Source organism: Anser cygnoides, chromosome 1 (assembly GCF_040182565.1).
Source record: "Anser cygnoides isolate HZ-2024a breed goose chromosome 1, Taihu_goose_T2T_genome, whole genome shotgun sequence".
In the NCBI taxonomy this organism is placed as follows: domain Eukaryota; kingdom Metazoa; phylum Chordata; class Aves; order Anseriformes; family Anatidae; genus Anser; species Anser cygnoides.
This window is the reverse complement of record NC_089873.1, coordinates 39171123-39192637: the sequence shown is the minus strand read 5'-3', so window position 1 is coordinate 39192637 and position 21515 is coordinate 39171123. Positions and strand designations below refer to the sequence as shown.

At 40.8% G+C, this 21515-nt stretch overlaps 1 protein-coding gene across 4 annotated transcripts in view; it reads right to left on the bottom strand.

The window, feature by feature from the left end:
• CNOT2 (CCR4-NOT transcription complex subunit 2) overlaps positions 1-21515 on the bottom strand; it is a 92914-nt gene that overhangs the window by 44640 nt on the left and 26759 nt on the right. For 2 of the 4 annotated variants that reach the window (XM_066992981.1, XM_066992986.1), the window contains exon 2: positions 16170-16242. The exons of the other annotated variants lie outside the window; for them this stretch is intronic. The gene's annotated coding sequence lies outside the window, so the exon portion shown is untranslated. The remainder of the gene's footprint in view (positions 1-16169; positions 16243-21515) is intronic. 4 annotated transcript variants of the gene reach the window in all.

Here is a 21515-nt window from a genome sequence, read left to right as displayed (position 1 = left end):
ACAAAATGTGAAGTTGAGACACTTTGTTCCCTCATTTAATTTCACAATCCCAGCTACTCCATTTTTCTAAGGTGACTTATAACCTCTACCAGAGCATACTCAATGCTTACACTGTGGTTACCCTTCAGGTAACAGCTCTGTCCTATCAACTTGGCATATACATTTTTTTGAATGAACTTTAATGAACTTAGTACTAGCACAGATTTGTACTCACTGTAAGAATACAATAGTTAAACATGGCTTTTGCCCATCCTCATCACTGCTTTTATCATCTTTTAACTTAAAAATATTTAGATAGGTTAAAATCTCAGAAATATGGGAAACTGAAATCAAGACGACCACAACATAATTGAGAAACAAGTCTGCCAAAGAAATGAGAAGGTTGGACAGCTTTTAGAATAGTGTTGTAGTTTTTGTGTCATATAGTTGATATATTCTTTTAATTAACTGAACTCTGTAGAAATCAGCTGCCATAAAACAACTTCCATTTACAGACTGACTTAAGTCTCCAAGTACATCAAGATACAACCTGTCTCCTTAAAACACTACATGGTTTTTCCTTTCAGAAAGGAAACAATATGCCAGATGGCACGCACAGTGACTTCTATGCAGAAACTCAAGAGCATGAAAGACAAAAAGGACATTCAGTTATGATTTCAAACTATCCTCCACTGACATTCTCAAGAACAGACATCTAAAAGCTAGTTTTCCAAGTGTTTATGGAGAACAGTAATGCTTTCAAAAGCTACATTAAAACTGTGAATCTGTGCTGTATGCAAACTATGTCAGTTAAGTGCAAAAGTCACTAACATCAAACAAGCCACAGCAAAGCCACAGACGTTCCCCTGACAAAGACCTACAAGCTAACTGTTTTAAACCTTTAACCATGCTTAACTACTATGAAACGAACGCTTTAAAGCTCTCCCGAAACAAAACTACATAGCAGGAAGAACAACAGAAACCATCCCTAGTTGAAATAAAATAATCATCATCAAAATTACTAAAGCTAAACTAGAAAATTTAGATCATAGGAAGCCCCATTTGGTTTCATAACATGGTTGACACCGTGTCCATTCTGGGAGCGGATTCTGCTCCCACTCATCACAAGCACTGGATTTGGAAGATGCAAGAAGCCAGCAGTGGTTGGAGCTATGACTGTTCCCTAAGCTGTGTGGATGCTTTTTATGGATCTGATCAATAATCACAAAAAGAAGACACAGGCCAGGAAATAATCTTTAGACAAGCCATTCAACAGAATCCAAACGTAGAAAAGACATTTCAAAGATGTGAAAGGTAGCCAGGAAAAGAAGAGCAAATGAACTAGCACTCCATCTGGATCAGGCACAGAGAGAAAGCCAGAAGCTGCCAAACTCATTCTACCTTATTTAGCAAAGTGACCCAAGCAGAAGCAGGAGCGTGTCCCCCTGCAGACACTGCAATGAAGTCACAAGTTGACACTGGGACGGGTTGCCGAGGGAGGTGGAGTCACCGTCCCTGGGGGTGTTCAAGGAAAGGTTGGACATGGTGCTTAGGGACGTGGTTTGGTGGGTGATGGTGGTGGTAGGGGGACGGTTGGACCAGATGATCTCGGAGGGCTTTGCCAACCTTAACGATTCTATCATTCTAAGTTCTGTATGGCAGGGCACGCACACACACTGCAAAAACGTGCAGCTGGATCATCTGCTGAAGAAACTGTTAAAGGATTTTTCAGTCAATCAGGGACAATGGTTACTCATCTGATATTATAAACCTGGTGTTGCTTAGCCAGCAACAAGAAAAAAATAAACCAATACACCATCCTCAACAGACTGTATAAAATACGAGTACATTTACCCACTTTCTCTCTTCCTGATGCTTCCAGTCCTTTGGAGTATTTACAGTCCATTTAAGACTGAGATTGGCTCTAGGCTGGATTTAACATAGCATTTTACAATATTAAGCCAGAATTACTATACACTTGACTGTGAAATGCCCTTCAACTTAAATGCATTGTCGTAAAAATCATAGTTTAGAAGGAAGTGACAATTGTGCCAGTAACTTAAGTATCCTATATACTGGGTGACAGAAGTCAAATTCAGTATTATTTTAAGTATGCATACAGTAGAAAAACAGCAAGAAACTTTCTTTTTAAAGTTTAAAGAATTACATACTAACATACTCCTGTTACCTACTTACATAACACTCACAGACATACTATTTATAAATTGAGCTATTTTTTGTTGTGGTTTTTTTTTTTTCTTTCCAATTTTTAAAGTATGCTCTCAGTTGATGACCCATCAAGAAAACTATCAGCTTTTAAATATATACTGTGTGTATCACATTTATTTTTTGATTATTTTTTTTCTGGGAATACCATCTGATCTGAAATCTGAGATATGCTAGGAAACCAAAGTCAAGCAAAATTAACTTCAGAAAACAAACAAGCTTCTGAAGTACCTATGTTGTCAAGGGAAAACAGACCCCAACAAACAAAAAAAAGAAGGAACTGATATACAAATTTGAATTTCTAGAAAACTATTACCGTAGATCTGTCCACGGTAATTTTTTAATGTGGAATTGAGTCAGTCTCAAAAAGGAGAAATTCAGCTGCCGAGTTTGCAAATAAAAATAATTTTAAAAAACTATACCTCAGTTTCAGTTTACAGGTCACCTGAGTCAGCCTAGCCAGACCAGGAACAATCCCTTTTTTAACAGGAACAGTGAGAAACTGTGCTAATCAAAATGCCAAGAAAAATTACTGAGGTCATGAAACAGTGCAAAATCATAGCATCACCTGAGCTCTGGAAAGATAATCACATTTGCTTCAAATATTCTCATAATGACTGTATTTCTACCGTGGCACTTCTAGCCCCTGAAAGCTTATTATACGAGTTTCTTTCTACTGGTATTTAAACTCCAGCCATAAGAAAAATTCTCATTGGAAGACATCATTTCACCCTTTCTTGTGTTCAGTAATCTTAAATTTGTCCCGCTATGTAATTCAGAAATGCACTGGTTAAGAACTGCTTGCAGTTTTGACTAAAAATTGATTTCACAATTGAACATTTCATTTTGTCACATGGACTGCATTAGTGCTTTACAGTGTTTTGCTGTAGACACAAACAACTTCTGCTGTATTTCAGAAATTAGATTTTCATAACAGATTAAAGATATCTTCTAATTCAGCAAGTTTATCTATTTGAATTCTATCTCAAGTTTTCTGCCTGAGCCTGACTTTCTATTAAAAAAAAGGCAGAAAAAGGCACTTTACCCATTTGGAAGTTCTAGATCCCCCTCAGATGTACTTTAAAGAGTTCCTTAATAGGGCATACATAATGGTAAAGCCCAACTTTAAAAGATTAAGTAATAAGCTACTGCAGTAAATTCTTTAGAAATAACTAAATCCTACCCTTTCCTCCAGTCCCCAAGTAAGCTGGAATACAGCATTTTCTTAAACATTACAAGACTCAGAGCTAATAGATAAAAATACAGTTTCTGTATTCAGAATTCTGATTAACGAAAAAAAATCCACTAGTTTCTCTCACTTACCAAGCTTTAGGTGTTTCAAGCTAGTTCAGTTTCAGTTTTAAGGTGCTCCCAACTACACTTGCCATGGTAGTTGCGGCACCTTTACTTTAGATCTCGTTCACATCCTATCAACTTGGAAAGGAGCAGAGCAGGTACAGATATACATAAAATACCTGCAACACTGTGTTCAGCCATGAGCAACCCATGGTGTCAAGGCAAGTATACTGTAACTCCTGCTCCCTAAAGGGGGAGGGGGGGGAAACAACACCACTGAAATAAAAGTGTAGCCTTTATCCAAATGTGGGTAGTAATAGGCTACCTAAATGAATGACAATCCTGTGACAGAGCAGCAAAGTCAGCCTGAAGTGTAAGAGCCTGCTGCCAGCAGGACAGCACTGACCTCAGACTTCCTGGCCGTGCACCCTTCGGCCCACCAAACTCCAAAGAACTCAGACAGGTGTGGGCAGCAGAGTCACTGCTCTTAATGTGCAAACCTGGAATAATATTTACCTTCCTCAGATGACTCACAGTTCCTGTCTTTTTGGCTACTGCAGAGCAAGTTCTTGACTTCACGTTACTCATTTGTCAACTGCTAGAACACATTGAAGAAACAACCCAAAAACGTTAGCTCTTGACAGTCAACTATTTAAGCTGTTTCAGGAATCACACACTAATCCATTATGTCACTACACAGACCCAAGTTTGTTGTTGTTTATTTGGGGAGAGGGGAGGAATTGTTTTTTTTGCATAAGGGGGATGACATTGAGAAGCATCCTGTCCCAGTGCCCGACCACCCTCTGGGTGCAGAACCTTTCCCTAACACCCAGCCTGACCCTCCCCTGTCCCAGCTCCATGCCGTTCCCTCGGGTCCTGTCGCTGTCCCCAGAGAGCAGAGCTCAGCGCCTGCCCCTCCGCTCCCCTCGTGAGGGAGCTGCAGGCCGCCATGAGGCCTCCCCTCAGCCTGCTCTGCTCTGGGCTCAGCAAACCAAGGGGCCTCAGCCTCATACATCTTCCCCTCTAGACCCCGCACCGTCTTTGTAGCCCTCCTTTGGCTGCTTTCTAATAATTTTATGTCCTTCTCATGTTGTGGCACCCAAACCGCACACAGTGCTGGAGGTGAGGCCGCCCAGCGCAGAGCAGAGCAGGACAATCCCTTCCCTCGCCCGGCTGGCAGTGCTGGGCCTGATGCACCCCAGGGTGCGGGTGGCCCTCCTGGCTGCCAGGGCACGCTGCTGATATATATATTCATTTTGCTGTCAACCAAAATCAAAATATATAATCAAACATTTAAAAATGCCAGCAGTAAGGTGTTCAAACAGGCCCTAAGTATTCTGAGCCTTAACTGCAGGATCTCAATTTATCCATTGGACACCTGCAGCTAGATGAACAAAATAAAATTGTTGAACGTTGTGGTCTTGTCCCACATATGTCCTTAAGCCCAATTCTAAGGAGACAAACAACCTGTAAGTTCTCAATGGTATTTCTCTCCTGTTAGCAATTGCAATATCCAAGTGCTGTACCCAGACACATTTTCACAGCATCACTTCAGCAGCATATTTCAGTCTACTCGTACGCTTCAGAGTCTGGAATTTGCCTCTCTTTCCCTGCCTCATTGCTTTCCTCCCAAAACATGCCATCTCAACCACTACCTGCCCTCAGTCTGCTCTCCTCTAATCTCAACATGCTCCCATTCGTTTTGCTTTAGCAGCCAAGAACAGCAAAATTTTATAAAATAACAATTTCTTACACATAAAAGCGGAGCATACATAATTCTGATAATTGGAGAAATGAACCCCTTAAAAAAATAATCACACCAAGCACATGCAAGTTGCTCTTCTCAAAGGCCTGTTGGAACTGTGACAGATTCTATGCATTTCTCGTGGAAACAATTAAAAGGTTAGCGTGACAAAAAAACATGCACAGAAAAGTTGAGTTGGAAGGGACCTTCAGAGATCGTTCAGTCCAACTGTCTGACCACTTCAGGGCTAGCCAAAAGTTAAAACATGTTATTGAAGCAACGGGCACAAAGTGAAGCATAGGAGGTTCTGACTGAATATGAGAGGGCATTTCTTTACTGTGGGGGTGACAGAGCACTGGGACAGGCTGCCCAGAGAGGTTGTGGAGTCTTCTTCTCTGGAGATATTCAAAACCCACCTGGATGCCATCCTGCACAATGTGCTCTAGGTGCTCCCCTGGGCTGGGCCAGATGATCTGCACAGGTCCCTTCCAACCTCAACCATTCTGTGATTGATTGAGGGCACTGTCCAAACGCCCCTTGAACACTGGCAGGCACGGGGCATCAACCACCTCCTAGGAAGCCTGGTCCAGTGTTTGGCCACCCTCACAAAGAGATTTTTCCTTGTTCCTAGCCTGAAACCCCCCTGGCGCAGCTCTGGGCCGTCCCCAGGTGTCCCGGGGAGCAGAGGCCGGCACCTCCCTCCCCGCTCGCCCTCCTCGGGAAGCTGCCGAGAGCCAGGAGGTCGCCTCTCAGCCTCCTTGTCTCCAGCCCAGGCAGCCCAAGGGCCTCAGCCTGCCCTCACGGGACACGCCTGCCAGCCCCAACACCAGCTTTGTCATCCTCCTCTGGTGGTTTTCAAGCACCTCAACATCGTTTTTATATTGTGGAGCCCAGAATGGCACACAGTATTCAAGGTAAGGCCACACCAACACTAAACGCAGCAGAAGAGTCACCCCTTCTGACCAGCTCTGCTGTGTTTAAAGCATCCCAAGATACAGTTTGCCCATCTGGCTGACATGACACACTGCTTACTCATGAAATGAAATTAGTGTTAGAACTACTTATATAATAATTTAAGTAATTTCAGATGAAAACTCAAGGGGGGAGGGGTGCAAGACAAGGAGGTAAAGGAGGTGTTGGGAACAAAGACATTTCAGCATAAAAAAAAATTGCAATTTGCATAAGCAACTGAAAACAGGATATTTCAACAGGGAGATGCCAGCCCACTGTTGAAGTACCCATAGTAACAATTCTCTTGTTACTGTACTCCTCCTCTGCCAGGATGCACTGAAACAGGACAGTCATTTAACCAGTACATGTTCCATGGTCTGCGTATGGGCATACAGAAGGAAAAAGAACTCAAGGGACAAAGGCACTCATAACTAGCATTAAGCAGGTTAAGGAATAATAAGACAGGCAGTAAGCCAGATCTGAATTCTAATATCTTAGGTTGGACTTCTGCTTCACTATAAAGAGACCCCACAAGGCTAAAATGTCTTCTCTAACAGTTACAGCTTCAATACTAACACAAACATACTTTACTGTCTCTGAAGTTTAGTGTCACTCTAGCCAGCCATCACCTTTTTCTACAAACAGACAACTCAGATGATGCAGACATGGACCAAGAGCTTAACCCAGAAAATGACATGGGTGCTAACCCAGTCCACATTGGCCAATTGCCCTCCCTAAGGTTCCACTTAGGAAGCACAGATGATTGCTCCCAGTATGACAGAAATGATATGAAGGTTTTATTGAAAGGTTTCTACGTTGCACCTTATTAGATTGAGTCCCCAAAAAGTTGTAAGGAAACCCTTGCTGGACTAATGTGCAACACTGATTTTATACCAAAAGCAGGTGGTAACCGTTTTTCAGTATTATGCCCACTGTGAGTAGTATGTTAACAGCCGATACCCTTCACAAGAGTCCACCGATGTTCTGGAAGCCAGCCGTCTACAAGTACAACTTACTGAGAGCAAGAAAAGCCATTTGCCTGTGCAGAAGATAGGTACCTATTTGATTGCCAACTTCACTGCAAACTGTCTACTTTACAGGGCTTCAAAACAGACAGCTATTTGTTACTGCACAAATTAATGTCAGCTTTGGTATACCCTCCCTTTTAAACATATATACACTTATTTACATATTGGCCAAGGGTGACATTATATCTCATTAAAAATGTATACACACACACACACCTAAGCCTCCAAAATGGTAAGACATGGTTAAAATAAGGTAACCTCAAGTAAAAGCGGCACACTTTACAAACAACAGTTTGTGTACTGACAGCCTAACACCTTGCTAGTTTTGTACAATTGAAAACTCTTTATTTCACATGTGAACTGTAGCCCACTGCTTCAAAAACTTTTGTTAAATTTCTTCTATTTGCCAAATCAAAACTTTCCCAAGAGAAAGTTGGTGGTGAGCAGAGAGAAAAACAACACTCAAAAGCGTTAGAGGCATCCAGGGGACAAACAGTGAAGGAGACCAGCAGCAACAGCACTGGCAGGGCAGAGGAGCGTGGAGACAAGAGGGGACGAGGAAGAAACTCATGTCAGCTGTGGCTCACGGCCAAGGGAAGATGGTTGCTGATACCGCAGCTGAGCTGAGAAGCGACTCTGGGGTTAGGAGGACAGCACTGATATGCTTGTCAGTAAGCACCCGCTCCGTGCCACTGGGAAAATGTTCTTCCCCTTTCTCTTAATATCCTGAAGAGGTCTCTTGCATCACATCTGAGCCAAGCGGCTATCATTTCATCTGCCAGCCTTCTCCGTACAGTCACTACTGTAAAAGTCATACACTTCAAGCAGTATTTCTTAACAGTTTCTCCGCACCCTACTCAATTGAAGCCAAAAATGCAGATTGATAAGCTTTCTAAACCCGTGCTTCTGTAATATATTAAGACCTATTAAATTATGTATCTTACAATAACTATCATTAGGTAGTCTACATCTGCTCACTGGCCACTATCTTTTGTTACTCCATTTACCATTTAAAAACTTTTCCATTATATAATCAGAGATAAAGCTTACAAACACAGGAAAAAAACAGACTTTGAGGTAACTCAAAATTGGGTCATATCCTTAAGATACATGATGTGACAGAAACTTCTTGATCTTATATTGTGGGAGAAGAATAAAAGATTAAGAAATAGGAACTTTTGACTTTTTATCTGCTTTCTAACTTTTTAAAAAAGCAGTACTGCCTACCTATTCCTTCCTGGACACAGCCAAAGCTTTCAGTTTTAAACATTGTATTTGACATAAGCCCTAGCTCCCTAAATATTTCCTACACTTAAGTGCTATATAGTAAGATGCAGACCATGATTACTGGAATATCAACAGTAATGTGTTTTTCCTTTTTTCTCCCCCCTCCTTTTATTAGTTGGATGGAGTTTGTTGACATGCAGTGATTCAGAACTAGGCCCACTATCACTCTAGTTTTTGCCAGGAAAAAAAAATAGGTTTTTGTTGTTGTTGTAGCTTAGGGATCACAATATATAGAGGACAACTGAAAGAGAGCACAGCTAATTTTAAAGGTATATCTAGCAGTACAATCACACATACAGTATTAAAGTAAGCTGCAGACCACCTGTTTGAAGCATCGTCAAGAAAAAGGTAATGCTACTGTTTTTATTTTATATTCAATTTTAAGAAAGTTTCTTTTGGTTTGGTCATCAGAGAAATACCTCAGAATATTCTGGCCAAAATAAAAAAAAACAACACTCTACATACAGAACACATCAAACATCTTGTCTTACCTTAAAATACAACTGGAAAATTCAAAACATTAAGAATGTTTAATATACTGAATTTTTGAAGAAAAAATATTTACGAGCTGCCACAGCTTCCTGGCAGCATACTTGCTTCTCAGTGGCTCTCCTTCTCCAGACATTGCACGCACAATAAAGGCACACTCTGCAAAGGCAGACACATTTCCCAAGAGCACAGGCAGGTTAAAGTTAAATGCATGTATGCCTTTTTAGCACGTCCTCCTAAAATATACCTAAGGGAGTCTGTGACTCTTCAGGGGAAACCCAAAAATGCAAAGTTAACCAAAGGATATGGGTATTTTATTTTATTTTTAAATGAAAGCATTAAGTTGCGTTAGGAAGCACGTTTCTTAAAATATTCCAGGGCCTGTTTCTTGTAACCTTCTGACTACAAAGCCAGGCTGTGTTGTGATTACAACTGTGCAGGGTTCAGCCATAAAATAAAGTATCACAAAACAACTCCGATGTTTTTACACCGTATCTAAAGAACAAGGACACAAGCAGTCTTCAAAATTAAAAGAATTACTGAATTTATTTTAAAGATAATGAAAAAGTAGCAGACTTGTTTTACACTTTAACGTCCTGAACTGCAATTGCGCACTGATTTTTTATTTTATTTTATCATTTTTTTTAATTTTTAAAGCATTAAATGCTTTTCATAAAGAATTTTCAGGGTTGGATAGTGTTCCACACTGGGAGACAGAAATTACAGACTCGGTGAGATCCCTAGCAAGGCAAAACAAATACAAGCACCAAGTAAAATTAAGAAAGTAGTCGAGTAGAAAGGCATGATAGATGCATTTACTAATCTTCCACGTGTTTAATTTAAACCTATTCAATCACTCTGTTCACCATTAAGGTTGTCAAGAAATGAATTAATTAGCTGTTGCACTCCCTCGTTTAAGCAGGTGGACTTCAGTCAGACTGCCATACTGTAAAACTTTGGCTCAGCGTGCGCTGTAAAGCATTCAAATACCAAAAACCGAAATAACATGTCATTTTTCATTCTAAAACAATTCTCCTTTGGAGTGACAGACTTTATGCCACAACATTTTTAAAACAGAGCTACCCCAAATTGGCAGTCTGAGCTCAGACTGCAAATGTTGCTTAGACCTGGCCCAAGTCCCAGACATGGGATGTCCCCTGCATCTCGTACCTTCCTCCCAGCGTCTCTGAAAGCACTGCCGCACGTATTTCGAGCACTAAGACAAGATGGCAATGTTCAGTGCCTCAACAGCCTGGTAAAACCAGCAACAATACAGCACTTCCTGCTACTCTGCTCTCATTAAAGGAAAAAAAAAAAAAGTGCTTTATTGAAAATAGGACTACTCAGCCTTCTACTCAGATGTATAGTCTTGCTCACAACGAAAGTTTTGTCTTCGGTGAAGTGTTTGCAAAAGCAAGCCCTCCACTTTCAGTTTTTCTTTTGCTACATCTGGTTTCGTAAAACTCAAAACTTATCCCTGGCCAGCAATATTATTACACTTTCATCTAGAGTTGCAATACCAAAGCACTCAAATCACTTTTAGTCTCAACCCATTTTCCCAGTATTGCAGAAGGGGGAAAATGCAAGAATTTAAATTATGACACTACAATCTGATGCCAAATTCTTTCAAGTCTTCTCAGGGTCAGCCAAATCCTGGAAGACGTTTTTGCTTCTTAAATGACACAATCCTTCCCCCCCTCCCTGCAGTGTTGAAGCAGGAATCTTAAAAGTTTTGCTTTTAAAAAGAGAGCCAGTCCCAGCATTAAATCTTGTTCAGGAAAGATAACTGGATGGAGAACGAATAATTTATTTGCCACATTTCAGACTGTAAAATAATTTCAGAGAACTCCATCCAATATATCTACTTATTAAATACAAAAAAGAAATTAAGATTTGCACTCAAAATCCAAATTAATACTTTAAAGGCAACAATATATCTTCTCTGAGCATCGGGCTAGTAAAAACACAAAAGGTGATATATTTCATTAGGAATCTATGTGCTGGATAACTGGAGGCAGCTACAAGTCACATAAATCGGTAATGTAACTATTTTTAAATTAAACAAAACATCACCCACATAATACGGCTCCTTTCAACAACTGGGAGTGTACAATAATTAGCTCCCAAAATCTAGAGGCGGCAAAAGCATTCACAAATACTGCAGCATTCTTTGTTTTTCATCCCCTTCGCTGCTGTCATCATTTTTAAAAATTTGTTTCTGAATCTCTGTGGTGCCATCCTTTTGTACTGCACTGTTAATTAAGTGTATTCTTTGTCACTTTTGTTAACCCTTCCCCCCCTTTTTGAAAAGGAAGTCATCAAAATGCTCATTGCTACAACAAAAAATGTTCCTGGAGGCAGCATACATAAACAGCCTATAGAGAAGCACTGTGCAGAATTTACAACTACCAAGACCTGATCATAAACAAAGTGGTTTTCTTCTAGTTCTGTTCAGCACTGCACAGAGAATTTATCTTCAAAAAGCTAATTTAGAAACAACACTACTTTTAATGCACGCAGGTAAGAATAAAATAGCTTAAAAAAATCCTTACATTGTCTGGATATACACGTTACATCAAAAGCCAAAAGCTTAACAGGAAAAAAAAGATAGCAAGATTGCTGGATCACCCACATTTAAGTGAAAGGCAGAAAAAAATAAATCAGAGAGAGACAATTTCTTGGAATCTGAATTTATACAATTCTCAAGCAAGTTCTGTTGCAGGCAAACCCTTTGTCTCCAAATTTGGAGATTCCTGGAAGGAACAACACTTTAGATCTCACTGCTTCTACTGTACCGATCAGAATTTTGTTAAACAACTGCAAAGGAAAGTCCACGTGACTCACTGAACTGAATACCTGAAGAAAGCTTTGAAAGCAGAACACGGAAGAACAGATTTGCTACTGATGGTTGGTCAAAAGCAGTTTACTTCAGACTGAGAAGTACTGTCTGAGGATAGGAATGTTGTTTAGGGTGTTCCAAAATCAGCTCTCAAGTGATATCAAGTCAGCTGGGCGGGTAACAAATGCATAACTGTGATCTGCTACAGTCCGAAGTTACAAAAATTTGGTGCAAGCTTTTTGGATTTTGAAGTGACAGAAGCCCTCTGGATTTTATGAATTTATTTTTAATTAAAGATGCGCTGCACTGTGAATCATCACCAGCACCACTGAGCAGGATTTTCACATGGCGAAAGGTTTCACAGCAGCGAGCCTGGTGTCGTTGTCCTGCTCTTGGCCAACTCGTGAAATTGTGATTTGCCACTGCTAGATGGCTGCAGAACACCATACCGTAAGGAACGGGGCAGGGCAATGTAATAGTACAGCCCCCATTTACATTACCTTAACTGCTAAGAAACTGTATCGTATTTTCATCAAGCCCCTTCCCCAGGGGCTGCTGACAAGTTGCAGGGTACGATCAGCAACTTAAATTCCCAATTTATTCCTGTTAGGATACACTGAAATCCACACAGGGTTTGCTACGCATCCTGTCCAATCCTGCCTGCGGCTGGCACGAGGATCTGTGGGACAGGAGCAGGAGAAGAGCCGCGGGTGGGTATTGCTTCAGCCACTGCTTTCACTGCACAGGGCACAAACTGCCCCGCAGCACCCTCACGTCTCCTTTTCCTTACCTGTCCAACTGCCCCAGCATGGAAAAAGGGCAACAACAGTCTATAAAGCTTCCTGAAAGATCTTAGCTGCTAGCCTTCATGCTTCTCAAATAAAGTGCAAACCCTCAATCTAAAATTGCAACTGGAAGAACTTAAAATATTGACCAGTGCCAGTTAATTTATGCTTCAGGTACTAAGAGAAACCTGCTAAGAGAAAATAGTCCTAAAGGAACAGAATCTGTCAGCAAGCCATGAAGAACATACAGAGAAGAGAGACATGGTTTGAAGGTTTGTGGGTTTTTTTTGTTTGTTTGTTTGTTTTTTAAGGAGATAAATTTGCTAAACTTTAGATTAAATGCTTTGATAGCTGGTTTGGGCATTAGCCTAGTTAAGCAGAAAAAAATGAAGGACTGAATATTTTCTTTTAAGTTGAAAGCTTCTACTTCATGAGTTACTTTGGAACTAAATAATCCAACAGATTTTTAGTATGTTATGGCTCTGAACTTTAAAAGAACTCTCTGCATCCCCTAAGCATTCATTTTTCTAGACTTCTTGTAAAGCCCATAGTCAAATTAACTGACAAAAGATTGAAATGAAGCTGCTTAAGCTTTTTACTTTCTGGGTATGAAGTGCAGCCTTGGTCCCTTGTTTTCCTCCTTTTATTACTGTTTTCCAGTTTAACAGCCTTCTTACCGCAATTCTGATGCCTTTCAGAGGAAAATTTTTTAAAATCTCAATTGTTTAAGTTGATTCAACAGATTTCAAGGGGAGAAAAAATGGGGTTTAGCTTAAAAATTCAGAAAGATACAGTAAAGACATGAGTTCCTTTAGGAACTTTGTGACTTCTAGCATTTTTTTATCTGATCTATCACTCTGTACTGATGATACTTGCTAATTTCTTTTGATCAAGAGATGAGCAGGTGTGCTGTTCTCTCCATGAGAACAGCTTGTTGTAGAGCTCTCTACATTCTCCAGTTTCTTTCTGTAAAAAGCTACTAACTTTTATAATTGGTCTTGTCCCTTGTATGAAAGTTGAATTTAACAGTTTTTCTCTCTCTACCCCAGCATGTATTCGTATGGACTATTATATCCTCTAAATCAGTCTCTCTGAAATATTACTACCTCATTCTTCAAAGCCATAGATTTGTTCTCAATGACTTAATTCAAACAAAAATCCGTGTTTGAAAACATTCTCATAAAAAGTGTCTCTCTGTGTTAAGTTCTGCTCTAAAATACCTACTTTTAAGGGAAACAAAACATACATTGTATACAGCCTACTATGAGAGGATTCTGTAAAAGTCCTTGTCATCAAAAACATTAGACTGGAAAAGAGAACAGAAAGAGAAGAGCGCACAACTAAAGCAGGTTTCTTTTACAAGACAAAATCATGTTAGCACTACAGAAAGAACAGAGCTGAAGATTACACGCAGTGAATTAATGACTTTCCATCTACGAATCCAGTATTTCAAAACAGGTCTGTCTGGTACTACCTCATAAAGCATCAGATCTAGCCCAAATTTAAATACGTAGGGCTGAGCAGCCACTCCTGAATCACATGAGGAGGAGCACACAAGCTCTACCAGTCCTTAATCCCCATGCCCTGATGCCTGTATCCATCTCAACAACTTCTGACTAGAAGTCGTCATTCTATTGCTGGATTCAGAGCAAGTAAATTCATAAATATGGCAAGTCGCTTGTCTTCCTTATCACGGCAGTTAAGTCAGGATGGGTCTCGTCTTCCTGACACCACGGGTACCTTAAACTGCAACTTCCACGCTTCTGGTTACCAATCTGCATGCTCTGTTGTACTTTAAATGCTGACTCACAAAACAGAGCCCTCACCTGGACACGGAACTGTAACCCCATGCCACAGCTGCTCCAGCCTCAGCTTTTTTGAAGCAAGTCTCAAAAACTACTTGTGAAAAGGCATGCTCTCTGATGGGGAGGTAAACTACACATCCCAGCTTGGCTTTAGGAAAGGCAAAACAACCCAGAGAGTGCCTCGGAAGCACAAACAACACACTGATAAACTATTCCGAGGCACAAGAAACCAACCTGGGCCATGCCTACCTTCTTCCCAACCTGTTTGTAACGCTGGGACAAAGCTAGAAGCACGCAGGAGGGAAGCCCGTGGCCAAATTCAAATCCCAGAACTGAAGGCTAGCTGAGCATAACAAACAACCCACGGCAAATGGAAGAAAAAAAAAATCCTCAAAATGACTTCTGGGACTTTCCGCGGTACAGCATTAAATTCAAACACGTATGTGCCAAAATGTAAAACAAAGCAATCACAAAAACAAGCTGGTCTTGAGGTTTACTGACTCTTATATGCTCATCTTATTTTAATGAGTCTTAAACGTGTCGTGACATGTCACTGGGAATGCGCCCATTCTCCTTTCACTTGGTATTTGGCAAAACCCAGAAACCAACTCATACGTTTTTAGCTTAGTATCCTTATACTATGGTTCATTTTTTTTCCCAATAAACTGTAAGCTCTCATTAGCTTGCAATCTGCTGAAATTCTTTCCCAACCCAGAGCAATTCAACAAATTCTACTTTTTGCATGGCACAAGACCTGTTTAGAAACGGTTGTTCCTTCCTTCTCTACTTTTTAGGTCATAAACATGAAAACTGGCCACAGCATATAGCATCCTGATTTGTGACTTCCAACAACAAACTGAAAGCACTGACTTTTTAAGTCAATGATCTCAAGAGACAACAGAAAAAGTTGTAAGACTGACCTTCCCATCTTCAAAGACAGATGTACTGAATTAAATGTAATTCTATCCTAAAATAGCCTATGCAATTAACATACATTTCAGGATAAACAACAAAAAGTTGGTTTATGGGATTTTTCGGTCTTTTCCACTTCAGCTGAAGGAACACTAGGGATTCCAAAAAACATTTATTTACAGAGCATACTATATTAATATGAAAACTTCACACAAGGAGCTTTTTTTAAAAAAATAAAAAATAAAATAAAAACCAATTGTGAACCATATGCCCAAGTGCAGAACTCACCTACCCACTGTACAGTACTACTGCTGCAAAGTTACAAACATGGCACCTTGACTCATTTGTATTATGATTACAGAATACTGTAAAAGAAAAGAATTTACTGAAGTGTAACTACTATTGCACTGAATTTTAATGCATTAAATGTAGCGAGACACCGACAGTCACTAAAGTAGAGATGTCCATGCCCAATCCCTTCGTAACTTTGTAAAGTTACATTCAAGTTTGGAAAAACTGTCAGAAAGAACACTTTGCAAATCTAAAGAAAAGTATTTGTAACCTTTTTAAAAAGCATATATGAAAAGTAAACAGTTGTTTCAATTTCTCTCTCACACGCATACATTATTCCATTCCTTCAATAAAATCTCATTATAAAGGTGTTACACTTTTTAATGTACTTCCAAGTTACTTCCTTCAATGCCTCCTCATTCAATCCACCGCCTGAATATTTTAAAGAGCAAAATGTTATGTTTTGATGGCTATCCCACTCCCTTCGAATAGGATTCTCCTTGAAGAGCCTTAAGTGCACTAAAAATAGCTACCTACCTACAGACTGCACTTTTGCCCATTAATTTTTTGTCTCTGCTGAGGTAAGCAAATTTTGACCGGTGAACACTTCCTGTAAATGAAGTAGATTAATAAAACATTATTAGTAAAAATATATTGTTACTTTCTAAACTTCATACAATTCTTATTGTTCCATAAACTGAAAAAAAATCCATTTTAAAACACTTAATGCACTGAAAATAATATAAGCTTAAAATAAAAGATTTTTAAATAATTTTAAAGCAAAATGCAAATGCAATAAAAAGCGATAATCACACACGTACTAAAGTGAGTCATTAACCACCAAAACTTCACTTTTAAAATGAATTTAATAGTATTAATTAATACTATTAATTAATAGTATTAATAGTGTAGTCTTAGGGGAAAAATGAATCATCGGTAAGCTTTTTTTTTAAAGAAAAAAAAAAGCCCGTTCACAGCATGAACTAAATGACTACAGAGGTCTAATGTATCTACACGTCCTTTGTCAAAATAGGCTCCAATTCCTTGATCCTGTAAAGTCAAATGATTCTAAAAAAACTACAGAAAACCACACAAGACATCACAAACACTCCCCAAATTATTTTTAACCGTGCATATCTTTCTCTCTGCTAACCCCAGTAACTCCTGAACACTGGCTCACGCTTGCTGTTATGTACCTTCAAGGCCTACCTACCTTGCCTCCCTACCAGAAACACAGAAATGCTCCCAAGCCACCCTTGAGACAGCACGGGAGCAAGTACAGATTCCTGCTTCTATGGCTTTCAGAGATAACTGGAAAAACAAAACCAGAAACCGGAGGCACAGAATCCACGTTTCCAAATCCAAAGGAGAAGGAAGGAAACCAAGTCCCTCACAGAAGTTGGGGTTCGCTGAAGAAATAGTGGGGAGGGAAAAAAAAAAGTGTTTGGGGGTGGAATTAGGAAAGCAGAGATTGATCTTTTGGGATCTTCAGAACCAGCGTGCTCTGGCTGTAACTGGTAGGGGAAAGGAACAACTACATCAGAGAAAAACCACATCACGGCAGTCTTAAGCGTGGAGTGCTATTCTAGGACGTGAGGCTGGTGAGATAACCAGCCCCTCCGTACAATGATAAAGTTGTATTTCATCGCACCAAAAAGCCAAAAGGCACATTTGCACCCCTAAGACTGCACTCTCAGGGGCGCTCTCCCTTCTCCAGCATCAACAAAGCGCAGTAAAACCCACTGCTGGGAGGGAGCAGGACTTGGCACAGCTGGTAGAGGGATGGGTCTCGACACCTGAATCTTCACCTGACGGAACAGAAATGGCACCAGATGCCGTAGATAGCCCACAGGTTTGGGTTTTGAGGAAGGGATCTTTGTAAGAGTTATGCTCACTATAAAAACACAAAGCGTAGCGCTGAAAGCTTACAGACTGATCCTCCTCATCTGACAAGGGACTGGGTCCTTAGGGAGGCCCAGCACTGTGAGACAAAGCTTTAAACTTTCCAAGACTCCCTTCCACTTCAGTTCTAAACTCACGATGTAGCACCCCACGTTAAGTGACGCTGGTTTTTTTTTTACCTATCTTAAAATTCTGCCGGTTTAGTTCTAGCATCTATACACTTCACAACATTAAGCTTTTCTTCTAACCCTGTATTCATTCAGCCTGTACTAAATTTCCTTTATTTCATTCAATTCAGACTTGCTACAACTGGAAGGTTTCTTGCATCCAGTCCTATAAAACTACTGATGGGAGCATGTATCACACCTGACGTGCAAATATAAAAAAAACTGTAAGAGAAATTAAGGAAGAAGGGTTATGTTCTTTTCCTGAATTGCTATTAGAAATTTAGTAGCAGCATAAACAACTGCTTTTAGGGTACTATCAGTGAACAGAGTATCAAAACATCAACAAAACACAAGAGTTCCCCTTTCCCTTGCAAGAATGGAAAGGATTTGGGGGATTTGGGTTGCAAAGCCTCCCTAGGCAGCGCCACAGAAGTAGCCGAGTTTCAGCTTCTCCCTCTCTGAACAGCAACAGCCAACGACACCAAAGCAGCTCCGTGTCCAGCTCCAGTGGAAGGAAGATGCCTCATGCCACTACAACACAGCCATTACCAGGCCGAATAAAACAGCACTGATGAAAATCCTGTAACACTCCAGGCTTGCCATGCCAGGGATGGCAATTAATAAAGCAAGGGTGAACCCATATTCAAGTACCAAAATATGACTTTAGAGAGCTCCATTAAAAAAAAAAAAAAGGGAAAATGAATACATTTTGGATGAGAAACTGCCATCACTTTGTTACATATGTATGTAATGTTATATTGAGAATGCAACTTGCTAACACAAATATTAGCCTATTTCATATCCACACAAAAATTCTGATTACAATCACTGTAATTTCACCCCATTACAGGGTTTTTGTTCTCCATGTTTCGTGAGAAATGAGAACTCTTGCGGCCCAAAGGCTGTGCAACCAGCTGTATTCTTCTTTCCCAAACTAGATGTTAACTCGGTAATGAAGAATTTGCACAGAATGAGAAATTCTGCCTCTCAAAGACATACCTCATACTCCAGAGGGGCTACCAGCTGCTACCGTCTTCTGGAGACGACAGCAGTTTTTGGTTCCTACTGAGCTTTGACTTCTGCAGAAGGTGGGAGCCGGTATCTACCGGGTAAAAACCAGCAGCTGCCAGACCCACCAGAGACCTCACACGACCTCCGGGAGGAATCCATTCCAGGGCCTGACTGCACTCACCAAACCCCCCTCCGACCTTCTAAAACCCCTTTGTACAAACATCATGATGATCTTATCTGTTCCCTGAGGGCAGAGAGCAGCTTTTCCTCTCCCTTTCCCTTTTTACTCTAGAGGCGCAGTCCCTCCTTTGTGTTCTTACTCCCTGAGGAAAACAGCTGGAGTTCTTCTCTGGTCTTCTGGGCTCTCTTTTCTAGACCCATGTTCCCCTCCAGCCCTTTTAACGGTTACTGTACTTCTGTAAGTGCAATACTCCACGTGAGGTCCTAACATCTTTTATCACAGCACTAGCATTTCACTACGCCTTGTACACATGCACTCATCCAGCCTGGAACAGCGTCTGCTTCCTCCTGTCCCCCACCAACACACCGCTGACCCGAATGGCTCACTACGCACCACACGCTCTACTCGACTCAATAAAATGAATACAAGACCTTTACCAGGATGCAATCCCCAGGGTTTCACAATGAAGTATTTACACCACCATTTTCACGGAATCATGGACGGGCTGAGGCTGGCAGGGCCCTCTGGGGCCCACCAGGCCCAACCCCTGCCCAAGCAGGGCCCCCCAGAGCAGGCTGCCCAGGGCCACGTCCAGGCGGCTTTTGAAGGTCTCCAAGGAGGAGACCCCACAGCCTCTGTGGGCAGCCTGGGCCATGCTCAGGCACCCGCACAGCACAGAAGTGCTCCCAAGCCAAATTCAACCTACAACATAGGGTTAGTTTTTCCAAAATCTTAACCATGTGACTGACCCTCTCTTCTACCAACTTTTGGTGCGCGCAACACAATTTAGCGCCACAAACCTGAAAGAAACTGAGAAAAAGCTTTGCTAGGTGCTTAAAGGATTTAACAGAAAATTAAAAAAGCAGATGTGACACCCCCTGGGAACTATCACATTTTAAAAGAGAGTTAAACACAGAGGAAAAAAGGTCACAGAAAAATTATTATGTCAAAAAGGAGAAAGTGGGTAAGCTCTTCTTAAGCATCAGCTTGACTCCCCCCCCCCCATCTTTGTTTTTCAGAAATACCACGCACTGTCTGTATTGACCCAGCCCCACTCTGACCTCCAGACAACGTAACTTGGAACACTGCCTCCATACCACCCAATCCTAGTTAAACAACCCAAACAACACAACAAAAACACACACAAAACAAGAAAACCCAAAGCCATGACCTGCCAGCAAAATAGGAAAATACTTCTTCAAGCATTCCGAACCTTAACATGGATGAAGATAGTTTTAGCAAAGCCAGCACAAAGGTGCCTCTGATGTTAAGTCCTTACAAACAGTAAGGACAAAATTAATTATTTAAATAATGGAACCCTTTCAATATTGAATATACAAATCCCAGTAAAAATGTCAAAACAGCGTTTACATTGAAATAACATTAACATATACGCGTCATTTTTGCATAACATTTCCTCTCCGCCACGCTCAGAAAATAGAGCCTGCTTCTACTCGTGACACGGTAGTTTAATATTTGCATTTTAAATACTGGAGAAGGATGCCTGCACTTTACCCTGTAGAAGAATTACTCTGGAAGATATTTCCTCTGCAGTCGCATACTAATGTCACTAGCCCTACACTCATTAGTCTGGACTGATTGACAGTTTCATTATTTTCAACTTTGGTTTGCTGTTGCTAGATACAGTTAGAAGATTAATCTGTTTCAGCATCTTCCCTCAAATTCAGATATTCTGATGCTGCTTGGACTTTACATATTTGAGAAACCTTCAAGTGATCGGTGATCCTAATCCCAACCACTTCAGGTCCTTTTCAGGAACAAACCTTGTACAAAGAAATCTCTCCCCTCCAGCCTGTACTAATGCAGGAAGAAAAAGAAAAAGTTCCTCTAGGTAATGAGGTTCTTTGGTACGCTCCGCTAAACCACCCAGATCTGCATCACAGGCTCTTTGGCAGTAACGTAAAAGCTCATAAGCAGACAGCTGCGTGAAGGAGCCGGCTTTCAAAAGCCACGCTTATGTTTGCTTTAGTCAGCCAAGGGAAGTATCGGGGAGGAATTGCTCTCTGGAGTGACCTCTACCCGGTGACTACAACGGGAGCCTGAGCAGGTAGGTGAGACAGACCTCCAACTTGCAGGTAATTAAATAGAAGCAAGAGAGATCTAGTCACTGAGAGAGTCTTCACCTCCTGCGATCTTACCAGCTGGAGCGAACTCAATAATCCCACAGTTGTTACCCCAGAATATGAATGGGTTATGGTAAAGAGAGCATCATTATTTTCTTTGTTACACTGCAACGCAACGCCATTTAAAAAATGATTAGCCACATGTGACAAACTAAAACCAAGCTTGCCTCTTACTGTATTTATCAGCAGCACGTTTACTTAGGCTCTCACATACTTCATTTCAACTGCATCTCCTTCTCATCTAAGGCAGCTCTAACTCGCTCTTAGTAAATCAGGATGCAGCACTTGAAACCTGAAGTAAAGCAGACACCAATGAGCCGCACTTAAAACAATCAAAAATGATTTAGAAAGTGCTCAAACACGCTGAACTTTGGCAGGGGCTCAAAACAACTCCACGAAAGGTAGTTAAGAGAAAACAAACATTAAACACAAAGGAGCCGTAATCTTGCCTCACCTCTTCCTAGCCACCGCCACTACG